This window comes from Petaurus breviceps, unplaced genomic scaffold, assembly GCF_028583685.1.
Source record: "Petaurus breviceps papuanus isolate PSGF00001 unplaced genomic scaffold, PetGlider_PUasm1.0 189, whole genome shotgun sequence".
Lineage (NCBI taxonomy): Eukaryota > Metazoa > Chordata > Mammalia > Diprotodontia > Petauridae > Petaurus > Petaurus breviceps.
The window spans coordinates 21930889-21953787 of NW_027185809.1; the positions used below are offsets into that span (position 1 = coordinate 21930889).

The 22899-nt window shown below is 36.7% G+C and overlaps 1 protein-coding gene across 1 annotated transcript in view; it reads right to left on the reverse strand.

Annotated features, from left to right (window-relative positions):
- The window catches only part of PRKCH (protein kinase C eta), a 335555-nt gene that overhangs the window by 108036 nt on the left and 204620 nt on the right, over window positions 1-22899 (reverse strand). The window lies entirely within an intron of this gene.

Genomic DNA, 22899 nt, shown 5'->3' on the forward strand with positions numbered 1-22899 from the left:
ATTTTCATTTATTTTGTCAAACATTTCCTAATTTTTAATCTTATTAAGGCCAGATGTTTTGCCTACTGCATATTGAGAAGGCCTGCCTTAAAAAAATATTTAAGGAAAATCATAGGAATAACCAACAGGACCCTTTCTCACCTATACTACGTAATCTATATGTATTTAATTGGAGGATAAGTGGTTGAAATCTTGCAGTAGAGGAACAGGTTTGTTCTCTCACCACATGAGGAGAAAAGTGGGCAAGAGAAAAGCCCATAAGGCAGGTACAACCTGTGACCTGCGAGTTGCTTATGGCACACCAAGGATTTTGGGTGATCTGCAAAAAATGGAGTATATTTTCCTCCATCTGAAACCCTTTGGTGTTCTGTAAGCGGACTGCAGGCCACCAATTGTGCAGAGCTGCCATAGGGGAATGAATGATCCTCTGATTTTCTGGTATGAACCTCATCACACAAGATGATTTGATAATGATTATGATTAATAAAGTTGCTTTATTGGTTTAGTGATCATAATGCAGTACAATGAATTGGAAAAATGGTTATATTTGCAGAACTAAGTTTTAATCCTGTCTCTTTTATTCTCTGTATGACTGAGCAAGTCACTTGACTTTTCTATGCCCCATGCCTTCATCTGAATAATAGGGACTGATTAAACTTGACTGCTTCAGAAGCTCACATTTGGAGATTCAGTGTGTTTGGTGAGTATGAGTTTTGCGATTTTTATAACAGTTCATATTTTCATAGTACTTTAAGAAGGACTTTCCGTGAAATTACCCTGAGAGGCAACTTTTTAAAGTTTTGTTACTCTAAGTCCTAAAGAGTCTCAGAGAAATCATGTGTCATGCCACAATAACATGGAAAGTAGCAAAGCCTGGACACAAACACTGGTTTACTGACTCTGACTCAAGGGTTCCCATCAAACTTGTTGTTTTTTTTAAATCTCCATTCCTGTTGGTTTTTACTAAACTTGCCTGTGTTTTCTATTTAATATGCAAGAAAAAACATTCTAGAATTTACCATGTATATGTACTTAAGTAGATTAATTTTTCATAAAGAAAACTTTGCCAAAGCCTTTGATAATGTAAAACACTCAAAGGGTTTTCCACAATGACTAGAATCATGTAAATGGAAAGAATGATCACATACACAGAATCAAAAGTGAATGGCAAAAAAAAAACAAAGAATAATCAGCATGACTTGAAAAAACAGATGTGAAAGAATATTCTCAATTCCTTCCTTTGTAGAGGTGGGAAGTCTATAGGTGGTATACAGTGCCTGCATTTCTGGACTTCATCAATGGAACCAAGCTTCCTGGCCCTCTAAGAAGTCTCTAATTCTACTACTGCCAGGATAACTTTTTATCTTTTTTTTTTTTGTTTTGCCTTTTGGAGGGCAATTGGGGTTGTAACTTGCCCAAGGTTACATGGCTAGTTTTTTTTGTGTGTGTGGGTGTTAAGTGTCTGAGGCTGGAACCAAACTTAGGTCCTCCTGACTCCGGGTCTGGCTCTTTACTCACTGCGCCACCTAGCCGCCCTAACTTATTTATCTTAACACAATCTGAATGATTTTATGACTTAGAAACCTTTCTCCCTCCTTTTTTTGGGGAGGAAGTTGGTATTTATAAAGCATAAACAAAGAAAAGATTATTTTATTTTCAGTTTCAAATGTTGCCAAATAACAATTCATTTGCTTATCCTTGCAATTGTAATGAACATATTATCAGGAATGTAACACAATTTCCCCTTTCTCATAAATAGAAACTTTAGTATATGCCATAAGCATTTGATTGTTCAGCTATGGCTATTTATTTCTCTGTTGATGAGACTAGGCTTTCAGATTAAAAATTGACCCTATATAATACATTCATATAGGCATATAACATATACATGTTATATTATTACATATACATATATACATATACATAAACATATAGTTTGATTATCTACAGAAAAAAATAATACTTTGTCGTCAGTTTCCAAATATAAGTTGATAAGTCAGGGTCATAAGTTTGGGTTTTTAGAGCTGAAGGAACCACGGAGATTATATATATTTCATCTTTTTGCTTTTTGGAGGGGCAATTGAGGTTAAGTGACTTGCCCAAGGTCACGTGGCTAGTAAATGTTAAATGTCTGAGGTCGTATTTGAACTCAGGTCCTCCTGACTCCAGGGCCAATGCTCTATTCTCTGAGCCACCTAGCCACCCCAAATAATGATTTCACTCTTTCATGTTTCTTGAGATGGCAGACAAAAAGCCACCCAAGGAAAAAAAGGTCAAAAAGGAAAGAAGAAAGAGAACAAAAAGGAAGATGTAGCTGAAAAGGTCAAAACGCCTCGAAAGCATTGCAGTCGAAACCCAGTCCTGGCCCAAGGGATTGCTAGATACTCAAGGTCTGCAATGTATTCCTGGAGAGCCATGTACAAGTGGAAATATGCTGCCCCCAAAACCCAGATTGAAAGAAAGAAGAAAGAAAAAGTGCCTGCTACTATCTCAAAGCCTGTTGGTGGTGATAAGAATGGAGGAACTTGAGTGGTAAAGATTCACAAAATGCCTAGGTATTACCCTACTGAGGATGTGCCTAGAAAGCTGCTAAGTCATGGCAAAAAGCCCTTCAGCCCTTCAAAAAACTCCTTCAGTGAGGAGACTTCCAGCTAGCATCACCCTGGGCACCATTCTGATCATGCTCACTGGCCACCACAGGGGCAAGCGAGTGGTTTTCCTGAAGCAACTGTCTAGTGGCTTGCTACTGGTGACTGGACCTCTGACCATTAACCATGTTCCTCTGAGAAGGACCCATAAGAAATTTGTCATTGCCACCTTTACCCAGTCTAACCTTTCAGGTGTGAAAATTCCAAATCATTTTACTGATGCTTACTTCAAAAAGAAGGGGCTCTGTAAACCTAGACACCAAGGAGAGATTTTTGACACAGAAAAAGAAACACGAGAATACAGAGCAGCACAAGGCTGATTAGAAAACAACAGACTCTCAGATCCTGCCCCAGATCAAGAAAATTCCTCAGCTCTGTGGCTACTTGTGTTCTGTCTTCTCTCTCTCCAATGGAGTTTACCTCACAAACTGATGTTTTAAATGCCTTGCTGAGAACACTTATTAAAATATTTGCAATAGTTAAAAAACAACAATAATAAATAATGATTTTTTGGAGGAGGAGGGCAGGCAATTGGGGTTAAGTGACTTGCCCAAGGTCACATGACTAGTAAGTGTTAAGGGTCAGAAGCCAGATTTGAACTCGGGTCTTCCTGACTCCAGGGCCGGTGCTCTATTCACCATGCCACCTAGCTGCCCTTAATTTTTTTTTCATTTTTTTCATCAAGTGATCACCATGGTCACCTGAGAAGGGGTCCATAGGTTTTACCAGACCACCAAAAGGGGGTCCATGGCACACAAAAGGTTAAATATTCCTGCTCTAAACATCGATCTTGCTCCTGACACATAGCTGTGAAGTCACTAAGGGCTGAGTTGTGATTTTCAAGTTTAGAGGGGAGTTGAAATGTTATATATTAGAAAATCATCAAAACTTTTGGGAATCACAAGAAGAACACAGAAAAGAACCTAAGAGTTCTGACACCCTTTAAATCACCACCACCACCATTCCTCAGATGCTGATAAAGACAGTCTAGGACCCTGAACCCAAGAACTTCAGGAATAGTACCCACAACCCACAGGAGTCCAGCCTTCACAACCATCATTAATGGGAAGGGGCCCACATTCCTCATCATCACTATTACCAATTCTACTGACCAATTGCAACCAACAGGAACATAAGCATGGGAGTTCTGGATCACTATTCCTGCTTCTAGATCCTCTGTCACAGCCATCATCTAGGAAAGCAATTTCTATGGAGAAGGGGTAATACATCTGCACCAAATAGCAAACCAACATAGTTTAAATAGAGAAAGACAGAGACAGAGACAGAGAGAGAGAGAGAGAGAGAGAGAGAGAGAGAGAGGATTCTCTAGACAAGTCAAACCACCACCACCTTGACCACCATTTCCACTTATACTCTGATAAGGGTAGGCCAGGACCCTGAACCCAAAAGCCTTGGGAACAGCAATGCTGCCAGTACATTGCCCTCAGTCATCTAAAGGGCCTATTTACAATATATTTTTGTAAATCTGTTTATACTCATATATATTTTCCCCAAAAATTTCAGTTTATCAACTAAAAGAAACTTAGATTGGCATCTGATTCTGAACTTAAACAAAACATTAATTGAACCTTTTGCTTTTTAATGTGGTCTTTGTTCTGTTTTCCTAGAATTAAATGAAAAAAAAAAATAGACAGTTGGGAGGCATAGTAGATAGAGGGCTGGATCTAGAGTCAGAAAGACCTGAATTCAAAACTTGCCTAAGATACTCACTAGCCATGTGACCCTGAAGAAGTCACTTAACCTCTATTTGCCTCAGTTTCTCCATCTGTAAAATGGTAATAAAGATAACACCTCACAGGAGGATTAAATAAGAAAATTGTAAAGCACCACAGCACAGTACTTGGCGCTAATGAATGCTTAGCTTATTCCCTTTCTCCTTACCCTAAGAGGTTGCATTTTAATGTCAGCTCTAAATCTAAACTGCTGAACCTCCTGTTTCCTTTTTCCCCCCCTGTATCCTGTTTCAGACACTAACCAACCAACTTCCCATTAGTGAAAGTATTCATGTGTTTTGAAAAAAAGAAGGCCCAGTGAGTAAAATACAAATCAGAAATCCTTTTTGTCCTGTGTCTTGCGACTTGCAATAGAAGCATTCCACTCATCATTTCCACGAGTTTCATTCCTGGGGTCAACAAGCTTTTGAATATCAAATCATGCTCTAGGGCTCAAAGAGGTCTCCAAGACCTCAGAGTAAGAAAATACAATCCAAGTAATAGCAGCTACTTTTACAAAGTATGAAATCTATAAAGCTTTCTTTAAGTAGTATTCTTTTGTAGGTAAGCTGATGGGCAGGCAGTCGTGCAGGTAGGAAGGGAATAAGCATTTATTAAATACCTAATATATACCAGGTGCTATGCTTCACAAATATTATCTCATTTGATCCTTGCAACAATCCTAGATAAAAATGCTATTATTACCCCCATTTTAAAGTTGAGGAAAATGAAGCTGACAGGTTAAGTGACTTGCCCAGGGTTACATGGCTAGTGAGTTTCTGAGGCTGGATTTGAACTTGGGTCCTGCTGACTCAGCTGTTATTTTTTTTTTTACAGAAAACTAAAGTTCTGTGACTCTCTTTTAAAGTTCTCTTTCTAAATCTATAAAGTAGAAGTTAGAGGCAACATCACCTGGATAGATGAAGTGATATGACAGAAACCAGTTCATTCTCCAGGCAAAGATCATGCTATTCTTGCCTAAAAACACATTTTGCCATATCCTCATTACACATACAACCAAGGGCAATGATTTCTGAAAACCATGCCTATTTAACAGAAGGTTGTCAAAAACAGACTGCTGTATCATCATGCTCTCAGTAAGTAAGTACGTTCAACTGCTAGGGTGACCATCCCTCATGTCACTGGCAAGAAAGCAATATAACTGGACCATGTGGGAAATACATTTGAGGAGGTGATGCTGGGAACAGAGAAGACTCATACTACTGGACACACTGCTGATCAAACACCACCTGGCTTGATCCTGGAAGACCTCACGCCCTCGTTTCATGTGGCATGTCTGCAAAGGCTGTGTGATTGTCTGGTCCCACAGCCCACACATGGGTAGGCAGATATTTAGAATGGTGGATGGGGTGGAAACCTGCCTGGTTTCTAGCACCTCTTATGACACTCCCTAGGTACATCTCCTGAGGGGTAAAGATGGTGGCAGCAGCATTCCCTAGGCCTGACTCCCAGGTTGGGGTGGAATATCTACGGGTCATAGGAACTTAGATTTCAAAGTGTCCCCAAATCAACTACCACTCATGCAAATGCCAGTTAATACCTTTGTGTTAGAGGCTCCTTGCTTGAACTGGACTCCTTATTTGGTTGAGATTGCAAAGCGTGGGATTATAAAACTAAAGCTATTGAAACAAAACTCATTAACCAGAGCTTCATTTCCAAGAATGCTACCATTTCTTATGGAACTCATTTCCCCCTACTTTACATAAAAAAGTAAGTTTGCTCACAAGCAGAGTATAGGCAGACTTTCTCATGGTAAGTCAGGTTCTTTGTAACATGTTTTATACTATTCTATATTATCATATAGATGTATAATATAGATATATATTGTATCTATGTTGCACTATTCTATATTATATTCTATTTACACTACACTATATGTGCAGTATTGAAAATATTTCTGCCAAAACCTGGAAAGACTTATATAAATTGAAGTAAAGTAAAGTAAGAGGAACCAAGAGAACACTGTACACAGTAACAACAATACTGCATGATGATCAGCTATGAGTGACTTAGTTATTTTCAACAATGCAATGATACAAGTCAACCCCAAAGGACATATGATAAAAAATGCTATCCACCTCCAGAGAAACAACTGAAGGGGTCTGATGGTAGAGTGAAGCAACCTTCTTTTTACTTTCTTTGTTTTTTTGGTCTTTGTTTTCTTTCATAAAATGATTAATTTATTCTATACTAAATTAGTTTAGAACTAATTTAGACTAATTTAATATGTTGTGAGGCTGCACATGTATAACCTATATCAAAATGCCTGTCTTCTCAATGAGGAGGGATGGGAGAGAATTTGGAACTCAAAATCTAAAAAAACAAACAAATGTTTCAGATTGCTTACTGTCTCAGGTAGGGGACTGGAGAGAAAGCACAAAAATTTGGAACTCAGATTGTTAAAAATTGTTTTTAGGGGCGGCTAGGTGGCACAGTGAATAGAGCACCAGCCCTGGAGTCAGGAGGACCTGAGTTCAAAATTCGGCCTCAGACACTTAACACTTACTAGCCGTGTGACCTTGGGCAAGTAACTTAACCCCAATTTCCCTGCCCTCCCCCTCCAAAAAAAAAGCAAAAAAAAATTGTTTTTACATGTAATTGGAAAGAAGAAAAAAGTTTTAATTAAATTGGTTTGTTTACTTACTTTTAGTTTGCAACATTCAGTTCCACAGTCCCTTGGGTTTCAAATTTTCTCCCCCTCTGTTTCCCCTCCCCATCATAGAGGCATGCACTCAAATATAGGATCTACAAATATCTTCACATTAATCATTAGTAAAGTTGTAAAGAAGGATTATAACTGATGGAATGATCAGTGGGAAAGAGGAAACAAAACCAAACAAGAAAAAGAATCACAGCAAGTAGTTTGTTTCAATCTACATTCAGACTCCACATCTCTTTCTCTGGATGTGAATATCCCTTTCCATCCAACTTTGGAGTTGTGTTATATCCTTACATTGCTGAAAGGAGCCCAGTCTATTGAAGTTAGCTGTCACACATACATTGCGTCTGTGATTGTGTACAGATTTCTCCTGGTTCTGCTCTTCTCACTCGGCAAAAGTTCATATAAGTCTCTCCAGGTTATTATGAAGTCCATCTGCTCTTCATTTCTAATAGCACAGTAGTATTCCATTACATTTATATACCACAACTTGTTCTGCCATTCCCCAATTGATTGGCATCCCCTTGATTTCCAATTCTTTGCCACCACAAAAAGAGACACTATAAATAGTTTTGTACATATGGGTCCTCCTCCCACTTCTCTGATCTCTCTGGGATATAACCCTAGAAGTAGTATTGTTGGGTCAAAGGGTATGCACTTATTTATAGCCCTTTGGGCATAGTTCCAGATTGCTCTCCAGAATAGCTGGATCAGTTTACAACTCCACCAACAATGCATTAGTGTTTCAATTTTTCCACATCCTCACTAGCATTTATCATTTTCCTGTTTTGTCATTTTAGGCAATCTGGCTGGTGAGATGTGGTACCTCAGATTTGTTTTGATTTGCATTTCTCTAATCACTAGTGATTTGGAACATTTTTTCATATGCTTATAGATATCTTTTATTTCATCTTCTGAGAAGTGCCTATTCATGTCCTTTGACCATTTATCAAATGGAGGGTGGATTGTATTCTTATAGATTTGACTCAATTTTTTGTATATTTTAGAAATGAGGCCTTTAGCAGAGACATTGGTTGTAAAAATTTTTTCCCAATTTTCCACTTTTCTCTTAATCTTGGTAACATTGGCTTTATTTGTACAGAAGTTTTTCAATTTAATGTAATCAAAATAATCCATTTTGCATTTTATAATGCTCTCTAATTATTGTTTCATCATGAAGTCTTTCCCTCTCCATAGATCTGACAGGTAAACTATCCTTTGCTCTCCCAGACTACTTACAGTATCAGCCTTTATAGCTAGATCAGACACCCATTTTGAATTTATTTTGGTGTATGGTGTTAGATATTGGTCTATGCCCAATTTCTGCCATACTAATGTTCCAGTTTTCCCAGCAGTTTTTGTCAAATAATGTGTTCTCATCCCCAAAACTGGGTGGGGTCTTTGCATTTATCAAATAGTAGATTACTATAGTCACTGGCTGCTGAGTCTTGTGTACCCAATCTATTTCATTGGTCCACTACTCTATTCCTCCTTCAGTACCAAGTAGTTTTGATGACTGCTAATGATGACTACAGATTAAAATCTGGTATGGCTAGGCCACCTTCCCTAGCATTTCTTTTCATTAATTCCCTCAATATTCTGGACCATTTGTTCTTCCAAATGAATTTTGCTACTATTTTTTCTAGCTCTACAAAGTAATGTTTTTGGTAATTTGATTGGCATGACACTAAATATGTAATTTAACTTAGGTAAAATTGTCATTTTTATTATATTAGCTAGACCCAGCCATGAGCAATTGATGTTTTTCCAATTAGTTAGATCTGACTTTATTTGTGTGAAAAGTGTTTTATGATGTGTTCAATAAGTCCTGGGTTTGTTTTGGCAGGTAGATTCCAAAATATTTTATAATGCCTACAGTAACTTTAAATGGGATTTCTCTTTCTATCTCTTGCTGTTGGATTTCATTAGAGATATACAGGAATGCCAAGTACTTATGTAGGTTTATTTTATATCCTGCAACTTTGCCAAATTTGTTTCTTATCTCAAGTAGTTTTTTACTTGATTCTCTAGGATTCTCTAAGTATTTCATCATATCATCTGCAAAGAGTGATATTTTAGTTTCTTCTTTGGCTAATTTGATTCCTTCAATTTCTTTTTCTTCTCTTATTGCTATTGCTAACATTTCTAGTACCAAATTGAATAAGAGGGGTGATAATGGACATCCTTGTTTCACCCTTGATCTTATTGGATATGCTTCTAGCTTATCTCCATTACATATAATACTTGCTAGTGGTTTTAGGTAGATATTACTTATTATTTTAAGGAAGGCTCCATTTATTCCTATATTTTCTAGTGTTTTTAATAGGAATGGGTATTATATTTTGTCAAAAGTCTTTCCTGCATCTCTTGAGATAATCATATAGTTTCTGCTAGTTTTGTTGTTGATATGATCAATTATACTGATAGTTTTCCTGATATTGAACCACCCATGCATTCCTGGAATAAATCCTACCGAAAAAATACCAAAGTGTATTATTCTTGTGATGAGTTGCTGTAGTCTTTTTGCTAGTATTTTATTTAGAGAAAACATTTTTTTAAAAAAAGAAAATATTTCTGTCCCCCCCATCTCCTCTGAAAATAGAATAAATCTGGGGACTACTGTACTAAATGACCTTACTTCTAAACACTCTTTGGGAAAGGAAAAAAAATGAGAGAGAAAGCACACCTGGGAGGGAGTGGAAGATTTTCCTTTTAAAAATAATTCAGAGGCTAGGAAAAGCATTTTGAATTTGTGGCAGATTTAATTCCTTTGTTTAAACTATCATGTGAAGCTAGTACTCTACCCTTTCTCAAGAAGCTCTGGGAAGGGCCTGGGTTTATTTAGAGTTGCATAATAAATCCAAAATAAATAAATAATAATAGTCTATCTAATGCTGTGTAGGGGCAGCAAGGAGGGGAGTCCACTGAACTTTCTGGGAACTTTTCCTGTTTGACCATCTTTCTCTGATGATGTTATCTATATTTGTAGAAATGAGGCATTCCAGTCAACAGGAAACAGTGACTGATGCAGAAGAGATCCTGAGGCAAACCACTCAGATGAAGAAATCTGTTTGTGAAACATAATAAACTGGAAATACAATAAATCTCACTACAGAATAGAATGTTCTTTGTGTTTAAAAATTTTTCCAAAGGAAATAATAGTCAAAAGGGTGAAAAGAACTTCATTTTAACACCAAATAATTTTGTTGAACTCTTACTTAATCCTTGCCAACAGGTAATAGGCACTTTGTCTTTTAGGTGAGAGTCTAATCCAAGGTGGGTGAGGTGATTCTTCAGTGTATTCAAATGGAGCTGTCATTTCATCAATTTTGGTAGCTAGATGGTACAGTGGATAGAGTGGACCTAGAGACCTTCACAATGGATTTTCAACTAAAATCTCATATATTTTGTCTCCTTCTATTAGAATGTGGGCGCCTTAAGATCAGGGACTATCTTTTCTGTCTGTATCTCCAGAATTTAGTACAGTGTTTTGCACAAAGTTAAGTGGTTAATAAATGCTTACTTGTTCATTCATTCATTTATCCATTGATTCATCTACATGGTCAAATCTGCTTTCCCTGTCTTTGTTTTTTTTTCCTTTTTAAAATGTCATTTCTATATTCTCTCTATAAGCGTATGTAGGATTGTAATGTATGCTGGTTCCACCATAGTTGATAAAGGAAACATTCTGTCAAATTTTTTTCTTTCGAAATCTTTTCCTTTTTTTCTTCTGTTTGTAGCCCCTTCCATTTTCATCCCTAAATGTCCTTAGGATGGTATTGCTTAACTGGTGATCTTGTCATGCTTTTATTAATTTGATTTTATCCTCCACTATTTCTCTCTGCTTTATGAGATGATATTGTTTACGATTCTTTACCATCCTTCTTTGCAAGATTTTATACGTGAGTTTACATTTTAATCTAGTATGAGATGATATTGTTCATGATTCCCTATTATCCTTCTTTTAAAGATTTTACACATGAGTTTACATTTTAACCTAGTTGCTTTTTGGCAACCAACTTTCTATTTGGCAAGCAAGGCAGGTGTTTGCTAAGTGATGTACCTTTAAGATTCTTTGAGATATCCTTGATGTGGTCATTAATTTAATCACTCAGTCAACAAGCATTTATTAAGCACCTACTATGTACCAGGTAGATTTTTAAGTGCTGGGGATACCAACAAAGGCAAACAAATAAACAAAATATCCCTCCTCTCAAGGGGCTCACATTTTAATGGGGGAGAAAACATGTAAACAACTATGTACAAAACAAGATACAGACAGCATAAACTGGAGAGAATCAACAATCACTAGCATTAGATAAGCTTGGGAAAGGCTTCTTGTAAAAGGTAGAATTTTATCTGAGTCTTGAAGAAAGCCAGGGAGAGAAACTGGGAGACAGGAATAAGGAAGAGCTGAAGTCCAGGAATAGGAGTTAGTCAGTAAAAATTCCTCAGAGCTGTCACATGGAATAGTGTATGTGAGGAGGCAAGGTTGAAGAGAATGTGGGTGGGGAGTAAGGTATAATAAGCCTGAAAATGTAGAATGGAGCAAGAATATGAAGGGCTTTGAACACCAGAGTACTTTGTTATAGAGGTGATGAGGGAGTTTATACTGAATTCTGCTTAAACTTTCAGATAAAATTATTATAATCAATGTCACTTCTGTGGCTCATTCTCAATTTTTTAAATGTACAATTACCTGTTTAAATAATTCAGGGTTAAGTTCTTTCAACTGCAAATCATATTTTTTTTTCCTTATTGCTGTTATTGGTGTTTTTTTAAAACTAATTCTGATCTTAGCTCTGATGAATTGATCTGACTGTAGAGACAACTGACTCATGGATAAGTCCCACATCAATAACAAGTCTTTTCTTGTTTTGTTTTTAAGTATAATTTGTTTCATTCTTCATGGTGTTATTTGATGCTTTTAATGTCCAATGCTTACCAATTCTACTTTGAAGAAATTGTTTATGATATACAACATGAGGCTTCTGTGTAAGCCTTTAGACTTTCATTTCTTATTTCTTTTTTTTTTTGGAGGGGGGAAGACAAGTCAATTGGGGTTAAGTGACTTGCCCAAGGTCATACAGCTAGTGAGTGGTGTCAAGTGTCTGAGACTGGATTTGAACTCAGGTCCTCCTGACTCCAGAGCCAGTGCTCTATTCACTGTGCCACATAGCTGCCCCTCATTTCTTATTTCTTTTTTTAATATTTTTTTAAACATTTGATTTTAAAACTTTGAATTCTAGATTCTTTCTCTTCCTCCCTCCTTACCTACCCTCACTGTGAAGATAAGCAATTGAATATAGGTTGTACATGTGTAGCTATGAAAAACATTTCCATAGTGGATATATTGTGAAAGACTGACTATATTTCCCTCCCTCCTATCCCACCTCCCACTTGTTCTATTCTCTACTTTGGTCCTGTCCCTTTTCAAAAGTGGGTGCTTCCAAATTCCCTCCCCCCCTAACCCACCCTCCCCTGCATCATCCCCCCTCTCATCCCTTTCCCCCCTACTCTCCTGTGGGGTGAATACCCTATTTAGTGTGTATTTCATTCTCTCCTAAGTCAAATTCAATGAGAGTAAAGTTGACTCATTCCCTTTTGCCTTCCTGTTCTTCCCCTCCATTGTAACAGTTTTCCCATGCCTCTTCTATAATTTACCCCATTCTGTCTCTTCCTAGATATCTCATTATATTCCTCTCTCACCTCTCAATTTCACCTTTTAAATATCATCCCTTCCTATTCAATTAATCCTGTGCCCTCTGTCTATGTATACCTGTACACATATATACACACAATCACATATGTATTCATATGCCCATATACCCTTCTATATAGACATACATATGTATGTATACATATATATATATATATATATATATTCCCTTCAATTATTCTCATACTGAGAAAAGTTTCATAAGTTACAATTATCATTTTTCCATGTAGGAATGTAAATAGTTCAACTTTAATAAGTTCCTTATGATTTCTTTTCCTTGTTTACCTTCTCATGTTTCTCTTGCTTCTTGTATCTGAATGTCAAATTTTCTATTCAATTATGGTTTTTTTTTTATCAAGAATGCTTGAAAATCCTCTATTCCATTGAATGACCATATTTTCCCCTGAAACATAATACTCAATTTTGCTGGGTGGGTGATTCTTGGTTTTAATGCCAACTCCTTTGACCTCTGGAATATCATATTCCAAGCCCTTCGATCCCTCAGTGTAAAAGCTGCCAGATCCTGTGTTATCCTGATTGTGTTTCCACAATATTCAAATTGTTTTTCCTGGCTGCTTTTTTAGTATTTTCTCTTTGATCTGGGAACTGCATAACCTAGCTATAATATTCCTAGGAGTTTTCTTTTTGTGATCTTTTTTTCAGGAGGTGATCAGTGGATTCTTTCAACCTCTATTTTGCCCTCTGGTTCTAAAACATCAGGGTAATTTTCCTTGAGAATTTATTGAAGGATGATTTCTAGCTTCTTTTTTTAATCATGATTTTCAGGTAGTCCAATAATTTTTAAATTATCTCTCCTGAATCTATTTTTCAGGTCAGTGGTTCTTCCAGTGAGATATTTCACATTGCTTTTTATTTTTTTCATTTGTTTCGATCTGTTTAACAGTATCTTGATTTCTCATAAAGTCACTAGCTTCCATTTCCTCCAGTCTAATTCTGAAGGAATGACTCTCTTCAGTGAGCTTTTCAGATTCTTTTTCCATCTGGCAAATTTGACTCTTTAAGGCATTCTTCTCCTGATTGGCTTTTTGAGCCTCTTTTGCCATTTGAGTTAGTCTGTTTTTTAAGGTGTTATTTTCTTCAATCAGATTGACTGTCTTTTCATGATCTTCTTGCATCGTTCTCATTTCTCTTCCCAATTTTTCCTCCACTTCTCTTATTTGGTTTTCAAAATTCTTCTTAAGCTCCTCTATGGCCTGTAACCAGTTCATGTTTTTCTTGGAAGTTTTTGGTGCAGGAGTTCTGACTTCATTGTCTTCCTTCTGCTCCATGCCTTGATCCTTTTTGTCCCCAAAAAAGGAATCCAAAGCTGGACCACTGTGTTTGCCCTGCTTCCCCTGCTTGCTCATGTTGCCACTCAACTACTTGACTCTTGAGGTTTTTGCCATAGTAGAATTCTGCTTTCAGAGAAGAGAGCATTGTCCCAAATTGCTGGGGTTTTCTCAGCTGCTGGAACTATTAGTTGGGTGCTCTCTCAGAAGCCTCCTCTGACTCTGGCACACTGGTCATGCACCCCAGGACCTCCACCCAGGACATGGATCGGGATCCAAGGAGTTTAAAGCAAGCACGATTACCCCTCAGACTGGTCGCTTGGCCTCCCTATAATCTGCAGGCCAGGAGCTCCAAAGTAGCCATGCAGCTACTGTGGCAGCTGAGCCTCAGCCACTTCTCGCCATGGGGGCAGAGGCCGGACCTCACTCCTGGACTCCCTGTTCCCAAAGTCCACTGACCTCTCACTTTGTCTTTGGCATTTATGGGTTGATAATTCTGGAAACCACCACAGCTGCTGGTGATCCACTCTCCTGATGGCTCTCTAGCCAAGGCTGGGTGAGCTGTCCTGAGGCTAAAATCTTTGGATCACATGTGGCTTCAAATTTCAAAATTTCAAATTTCAAAACCAAGAGATACATCTGTAAGTTGAAGGCAGCAGAAATTTGCAAATTAATTAGAAACCTTAAAATATTTTATCTTATTTTTCCTAGAAATCTTGTGTTGTTGTTTTTGTTGGAATGGAAAGAACCTTGGATTTAGAATCCAAAGACCTGGGTTTGAATCCTGACTCCAACACTTACTAACTATATGATCATGGCAAATAATTCTCATTCCGTCTTGAGAAATCTTAAAATATTTTAAAGAAAATGTGCTAAGTTAACTTTGGGGCATTCATCATACTAAGTCAAAGAGGAAATTCAATATATTTCAATTAATTATATTGCCTTATTCACATTTGTGGAAGAAGAAGATACAACAGAAAATAAGAGAAAGTCAGAAGACTGAATATAAAAACATATCCATTTATATAACATAATAAGTCCTTATTTAATAAATTGAATATATAATTCTTCCTGCAACTTTAATAGTGCTCTTTGCCCCACTTCAGTCCAACCCCATTATGAAGCCTTCTCCAGCTTCGCTGGCCCTTGCTATAGTATCCCTATTCTGATCATATAAAACCCTTTACTATCTTAACAATTGTTTCATGTTTCTATATTATCTCCTGAGTGAGCTCATCCTTGAGGCAGGGATAATGTGTTCTGTTTTTACTTAATTAAGTTATTTAGTAGACTCACAACTTGATGCTTTTAAGATAAAAAAAAAATATTCTATCCACTTTTCTGAAAATTAGGGTAAAAGGGACAGTAAAGTAGGGGGGGGAAGCCAATCATTAGATTTAGATTAAGAGGGACAAGGTAGAAAGCAGAAGAAGGTGCTTAGTTACACAGTTTTTTAGACTGTCAACATATATTGATTGTTGGTGATCTAATTGGAGGACTCTTGTGAAATGAGTGGACATACCACTAGAGGACTTCAATTCTATCAGCTTTTACATTCTGGCTATAAAGGCAACTAGTTGGCACAGTGGATAGGGCACCAGATCTGGAGTAGGAAAGACCTAAGTTCAAATTCAGCCTCAATAACTTACTAGCTGTGTGAACTTGAGCAAGTCACTTTAACCTCTGTCTGTCTCAGTTCCCTCATCTATAAAATGGGGATGATAATAATAGCACCTACCTCTCAGGATTATTGTGCAGATAAAATGAGATAATATTTGTAACTTGCTTTACAAATTTAAAAGTGCTTTATAAATACTAGTTATCATTATTGTTGTTGATAATATTATTACTACTTCTTACTACTATTTCTACTACACTACTACTACTACTACTACTACAATAATTGAAACTGGAAGAAAGAACATTTCAGCTAAATGGAAGGATTGCCCACAAGTTCTCCTTGGAGAGGCAAAGGAAGGAGTTGGCAGAGTTAATTTTATTACATGCCAAGAGGCTCTATGAAGCATTACTTCATGGAATATTTAGTCCTTTTGTATTACAGTGGTAATGATAAGTATGTGCAAAAAGACCACCATGAAAATAATTACAGTTTATGCATCAACACTGGCTGCAGAGAATGAAGAGCGAGGGAAATTCTATGACACTTTGATACTAGGAGACTTTACTGAAAAGTGTGAATAGGTGAGGGTGGTGAGACTATCTCAGAAAGCATGGTTCAGGATGAAGGAGTGTGGTAGGGAAAAGATTTGTGGACTTCACAGAGAAGCCTTATGACTTTATATCATGAATACTCCTTTGAGAAAAAATTTAATAGATGCTAGACATGGCAAGCCCTAAAAACATCTTAAAATGAAATTGATTTATTTTTAACAGACAGGAAAAAACTTGTTGATGTAGGTGTCATTGCTGAATCAGCTGTGTACAGTCAGACTAACTTGTTAGAGCAAAGATCAGAATTAGTAAAAAACAAAACAAAAATTACACACTTGAAGAAAGCTTAATGATACTATGGAATAATGCAATAAGAATGAGAGTAATATGAGAACAATGAGAAGACAATAGGATCATGACAATGAGAGAAGGATCGTGGCATTCTAGCCTTCTAGCTTTTTTAAAATTTCTGATTTTTGCTCTAACAATTGGTGGTCTGACTATATACACAGCTATAGCATACAATCAAACAACTCAATTCAGAACTATTTAAACAAGTAATTAATAAGGCAAAATATTTATTATCTAAAGAAATGACAATTATACTGATTATAATTTTATACAGGGTTTAACTGATATAAATTAATTTCCAAAACAAACAGGAAAAAAGAGTGGAAAAGACACTTTAGTCAGAAAGCACCTGACTTATTTGCCAAGTAGAGAGAAATGGTGGCCAAATGCAATACCAGTTTGAAATAGAAACTTTTTGTAAAATCTTATGAAGAAGGATGACTATGAGCAATATTGCCTCATAAAGCAGAGAGAAACAATGGAAGGTAACACCAGTTTAAAGAAAGCTTGGCAAGTGACTAAAATAAACAATGCCACCCCAAGAACATGTAAGAATGAAAATGGAAAGATGACAACAAAAACAGAAGACAAATGGAAAAGATCTGCAAAAATTTTTATAACAAATTATAGAAACACCACCTTTGGACTTTACTATGACAGTTCCTGATGTGTAAAGAGAACAAAAGATGGGGGAAGCAGCAAGGCTAGATGAAATGTACACAAAGTAGATCTATGCTAGAAGTGATAGAAAGATGTGGGAGTTAAAGGATATGGTCATAAATTCATCAAGGTAAGGAAAATATCTTAGGTCTTCATAGTCAACCAAGAGAATGTCAACAACCATCAGTCTATATGCCTATTTTCGCACTCCTACAGAATCTTTGAGACTCTTCTACATGTTTATTCAGTGAATGCTCATTGAGAGCATTTGATGGCAACAGGGACTTTTTTACATCATGGTTGTCTATACTATAACAGACTACATCTTTAGTATAATGCAATTGACTAAAAGATCTAGAGAATACAAAATGCCACTGTTTTTATTGTTTCTCAATTGTGAAAAAGTATTTGATTGACTAGGGCAAAACACTATTAAAGGCTCTCTCTTTTTTTTTTAAAAAGCAATCAGGGTTAAGTAACTTGCTCAAGGTTACACGGCCAGTTATTTCTGGGTGTGGTGCTAAGTATCTGAGCCCGGATTTGATCCCCATCCTGACACTGGAGCCAGTGCTCCTACTCGCTGAGCCACCTGGCCGCCCCTAAGCAATTTGGGTTAAGTAACTTGCTCAAGGTTACACGGCCAGGTGTTTCTGGGTGGGTGCTAAGTGTCTGAGCCTGGATTCGATCCCCAGGTCATCCCGACACTGGGGCCGGTGCTCTTACTCACTGTGCTACCTGGCTGCCCCTAGGCTCTCTTCTTTAAAAAAAAATATCTACAATCAATTTCAAAATCATTCAAGATTCCTTAACGGAAACAGCAACAGAATAGTCTTGTTCAATGGCCCTCTGATCATAAGCTTTGGTTATGGAATAAAATAGGGAGATGTAGACCTGCCAAAAATGTTTGCCATTTTTGTTAGGTTTTCAGTTAAAGAGGGACCCCCTTTAGATGCTCTTGCTAGTAAATGATTTTATGCTGGTTGTATAAGGCCCAGAACATTCCTGAACCTCCTGGAAGAGATCTGTTACTATGCAAAAGAACTGGTCTGACTGGACACTCAGCACAGAATAAGTATATAATAAATGTCTAGTGTCCAGAGTATGATATACAGTTGTAGTTAGGAAGTATAGAATTTGTCAATCAGTATAGTGGACAGCAAGCTGAGCCCAGAATTAAATGGGAAGAGGAGAGTAGGCCAGATTACTTTTGAGAAACCAAAAAACTGCTTCAATCACCAGCAGCTTCTCTTACAAACAAAAGTCCATCTTTTTTAATACCAAAGTTTTATTGCTGTTATATGTTCATAAGGCAGAGAACAGGAGTCTCCAAAGACCTCCAATGAAGCATCACACAAAGAGGAACATAGAAGCACCTATTGGGTATGAACAACTTTCCAATATGTTATCAATGAAGAACTTTAGAAGATCAGGTACAAAAGATTTCATGAGGGGACTATATCATAGGTAAAGATAATGGGTTAATCATATTGTAAAGATGACTGACTACTCAAGTCAAACTACTGGTTTACTTGTGATATCAGAAGAAATCCTGTTGGACTTCTAAGTTGTTATGTAGACCTGCTTTGATGCACTTAAAGGAAAACAAGGCGGGGTGGTGGTTAGGTTAAGTGGTGCAGTGAATAGAGAACTGGCCCTGGAGTCAGAAGGACCTGAGTTCAAATTCGGCCTCACTCTTAACACTTAACTAGCTGTGTGACTTGGGCAAGTCACTTAACCCCAATTGCCCTGCCTGACCCCCTCCAAAAAGCAAAAAAAGAAGAAGAAGAAAGAATACAAGGGCAAATGTCTCATAGGCATAGATGGGTTGTAACCCATGCACTGTCGGAAGGGATATAAAAATTGGTGACATCAAAGACCCATTTGAGAGTATGAGAATCCTGATCAATACAGGCATCTCTTGCTTTAAGAATATCCAGTATAAGTTTACAAAGTCAAAGGATTACTGACCTCCAGGAGGAAAATTTATATTTTTATTTCCAGGGGCAGTTAGCTCCACAGGAATAATGTTCCAGTGGGCAATTTGCCCATTGGAATAATGTTGCAATGAGATTTCATTGCTTTACAATGGTGTTTGGTTAGGGTGTACTGCTCTAGGCCAAGCCTAACTCAGGTCAGTCCAATGGTTCAGGCTCAAGGTTAGATGGCAATGAAATACTCCAATAAAAGAAAGTTTACTTAACAATAGAAAGAGGATTAAATACTAATTCAGGATGACCCAGGTCCCTCTCTACTTCCACATTTCCAGGTGCTTCTGTGGTGGTCAGGAAGATGCATTGACTTTTAAGGCATTTGATAAAGCCAAAGGAATAGTAACTCTTCATAGGCTGGGTCTTTTGTGTCCCCGGCAAACAAGAACCAATATTAGTGGTTAAAATCTTTGGGACAGTTGCCCCGACCTTTTAAAGAGAAACTAGCCAAGCCTATATGAAATAAATGCTGCTGCTAGCACATGTAGTAACAATATTATTGCAAAATGACATTGGACAGTGTAATGGCAAGCAAAGTAGGACTTTTTGCTGGTTTTCTGGATTGAGTTTTAGCCAATCAAGTGCCTTTGATTGAATCTTGCCTCTGATTGAATTAAGAGTCTTTGACTGGAAACAGTATATATCACATTACTTGGAAAAAGAGGAGAGAGAGCAGAACTGAGTGAGAGAAGTAAGCATGAGTGAGTTAGGGGAACTTGCTTGTGGGGAGGCCTAACAGAAAGAATGTTTGTGATGAGGAGACTGCATATGGCATGTGGTATAGTATAACAAAGTCTAGATTATGAAAAAGATGAGATTATTTGCTTTACAAAGGGAATCAGATTATGATCCTTTAAATTATAAACTATCTTGGTGAATTTAAAATACAATTTGATAATCAAAAATTCATTTTAGACGTATTTGAGTTGCAGAAAGTGAGATAAACACACATACTTTTTGTAGTGGCTAGAAGAATATAAGAAGATTGCCAGTAACTTTTTACTTGGAAATAATTTCAATCTCAAGAATTTGGAAGTTTGTATACTCCTATAGAAGAAGGGACTATTTCTCTATGAGGTACATCTTATGCTTCTGTTTCATATGCTTCATGGTTTACTCTCTAGGGCTAAGATCCCTCAGAAATGAATTAATTCTTTTAGGATGTGAGTAAATTATAGCATTAGAATGGTACTTTGAGGGCCCAAGATAGTACCAGTACTTAAGAGAGCAGATTATACACAAAGAGAAGTGATTCAAAACACAATGTGATATAGTGAAAACATTCACAAGTTTGTAAAATAATGGAAGGAAGTGGCATTACAGCTAAATAACCAAAGAGCCAATTTTTGTCTTTACAGCAAGGAAGGTGTCACTATAATGTTCACATGAATGCTTCTCAATTAGTTTTCTAGTTTTCTTCCAGGGAATAGAATTCTGTTCAAACTGATGGCTATGTATTCACCATCTCTCTCTGTAGCATCTTCCTAACAGTGAGCATCTGCCTATATTATTCATTGAAGGAAGAGATGAGAGGCAGCTAGGTGGCACAGTGAATAGAGCACCAGTCCTGGATTCAGGAGAACCTGAGTTCAAAGTCAATGTCAGACACTTGACACTTAACTAGATGTGTGATCTTGGGCAAGTCACTTAACCCCAATTGCCTTGCTTTCCTCTCTTAAAAAAAAAGAAAAGAAAAGAAAGAAGTAATCTCTACAAGTAGGAATATAATCAGAATCAGATTAGAAAATCAGATCAGAAACAAGGTGGATTAAGGACTGAGGTAACTTAGACGGTTCAATTTAATGGGTCAATTTATACATAGCAAGAACTAAGATAAAACACAAATATAGCATCATTTCTATATAAGAAAGCATCTAAGGTTTTTTGGAGGTTTTGATCCATTTTCAATTTGGAGGGGTTCAATCAATTTTGGCTGATTAAAACAATAACCATATATAAGACATTTAACCTCTACCAGTCCCGCCTTCAGGACCAGTTGCCTCTTTTTCAGCTAATCTCTGTGGGGAATGAGACAGAAAGTCAATAAGATTAGTATAGAAGAATGGCTAAGCATCAGTGAAGGCCTAGATAAAGTTATGTACTAGAATTTTAGTGGATGGAACCATTTTGATTTCATGATTTTCTTAAGAAAGGGAAGGATCATTAGAAGTAATATAATACAGTCTCTTCATTTTGCACTTGAAAAAAAGCAAGGCTTAGATAAAGTTAAATGACTTGCCCAAGGTCACAAAGACAAAAGTGTCAGGTAGTGTCAGGTAAGTGTCAGGTAGCTGGCAAAAGCTGTTGGAATTGGCATGGTGTTAAGGCTAGGTATGGAAGCCAATTGAAACCATAAAGGAATGAAGAGATTATTATTATGAAGGGGAGAGTAGGAGAGGTGAAAGTATAAAAAGGTTGTAGGTGAAAAGGAGAATTTTAAAGTTCTGGATCTTGCCATAATGATGGGATAAGGTGAATTGTATTTGTTTCCAACACTAAAATTCTTTTATAAAATTATTTTTATTGATTTTTTAATGTCATCTTCACTTCCCAATCCCCCACCCTGGTAATAAAGAATAAAAAAGGGGAAAAAGGCATTTCAGAAAAACTAATCAGTGTATCAATTAAGTCCAACAGCATATGCAGTATTCCATATCCATGATCCTTTGCCCCTCTGCAAAGTAAGGAGATGGGTGTATTCTCCTATTTCTTTGGGATCAAGTTAGGTCATTGTAATTACAGGGAGCAGCTAGATTTCACAGTGGATAGACTGCTGGGCCTAGAGTCAGGAAGGCTTGAATTCAAATTTGGCTTGACACTTTCTAGCTGAGTAATTCATTTAACTTCTATTTACCTCAGTCTCCTCATTTAGAAGCAAATAAGAATAATTTTAAAGTATATAAATAATAAAATAATTAAAATGATAATATGCATATAAGTAATAAGATAAATAAAATTTTAAAAATAAAGCACAGTGTGGTGTTGCCACATAGTAAGTACTCTATGAATATTTGCTATTATTGTTATGGTATTAATTTTGTTTTTTGTTCTTATTTTTTTCTATTTACATTGCTGTAATCGCTGTATATATTGTTTTCTCATGTTTGCTTATTTTGAAACAGTTGATATGTGTATATCTTCACATATATATATATATATATGTCTTCACTATAGTCTTCATATTCAGTGTTTCTTAATAAAGTGTAGTAATCTATCAGTTTCAAGTACCACAGTTTGGTCAGTTATTCCCTAATCAATAAGCATCTACTCTGTTCCCAATTCTTTGCTACTACCAAAAACTATGAATTGTGTTGCTATAAATATTGGGCGAGAAGGTATGCTTCTTTCTATATTTGACCTTTTTGGTAGTGGATATCTATTAGTAGGATATTAGGACCAAAGGTATGGACATTTCAGTCAGTTTCTTAGTATACTTCTAAACTGCTTTCCAGAATAGCTAGACTAATTCACAGATCCACTAATAAGGCATCAGTGTTTTCATTCTTTCTTAGCCAATCTTAACGTTGCCTATTTCCATCTTTTGTTATCTTTGCCAGTTTGCTGGTATAAGGAAAAGAACCTCAGAGTCATTTTAATTTGCATTTTTTAAATTATTAGTGACTTGGATCAATCTTTCAATTATTTATTAATAGTAT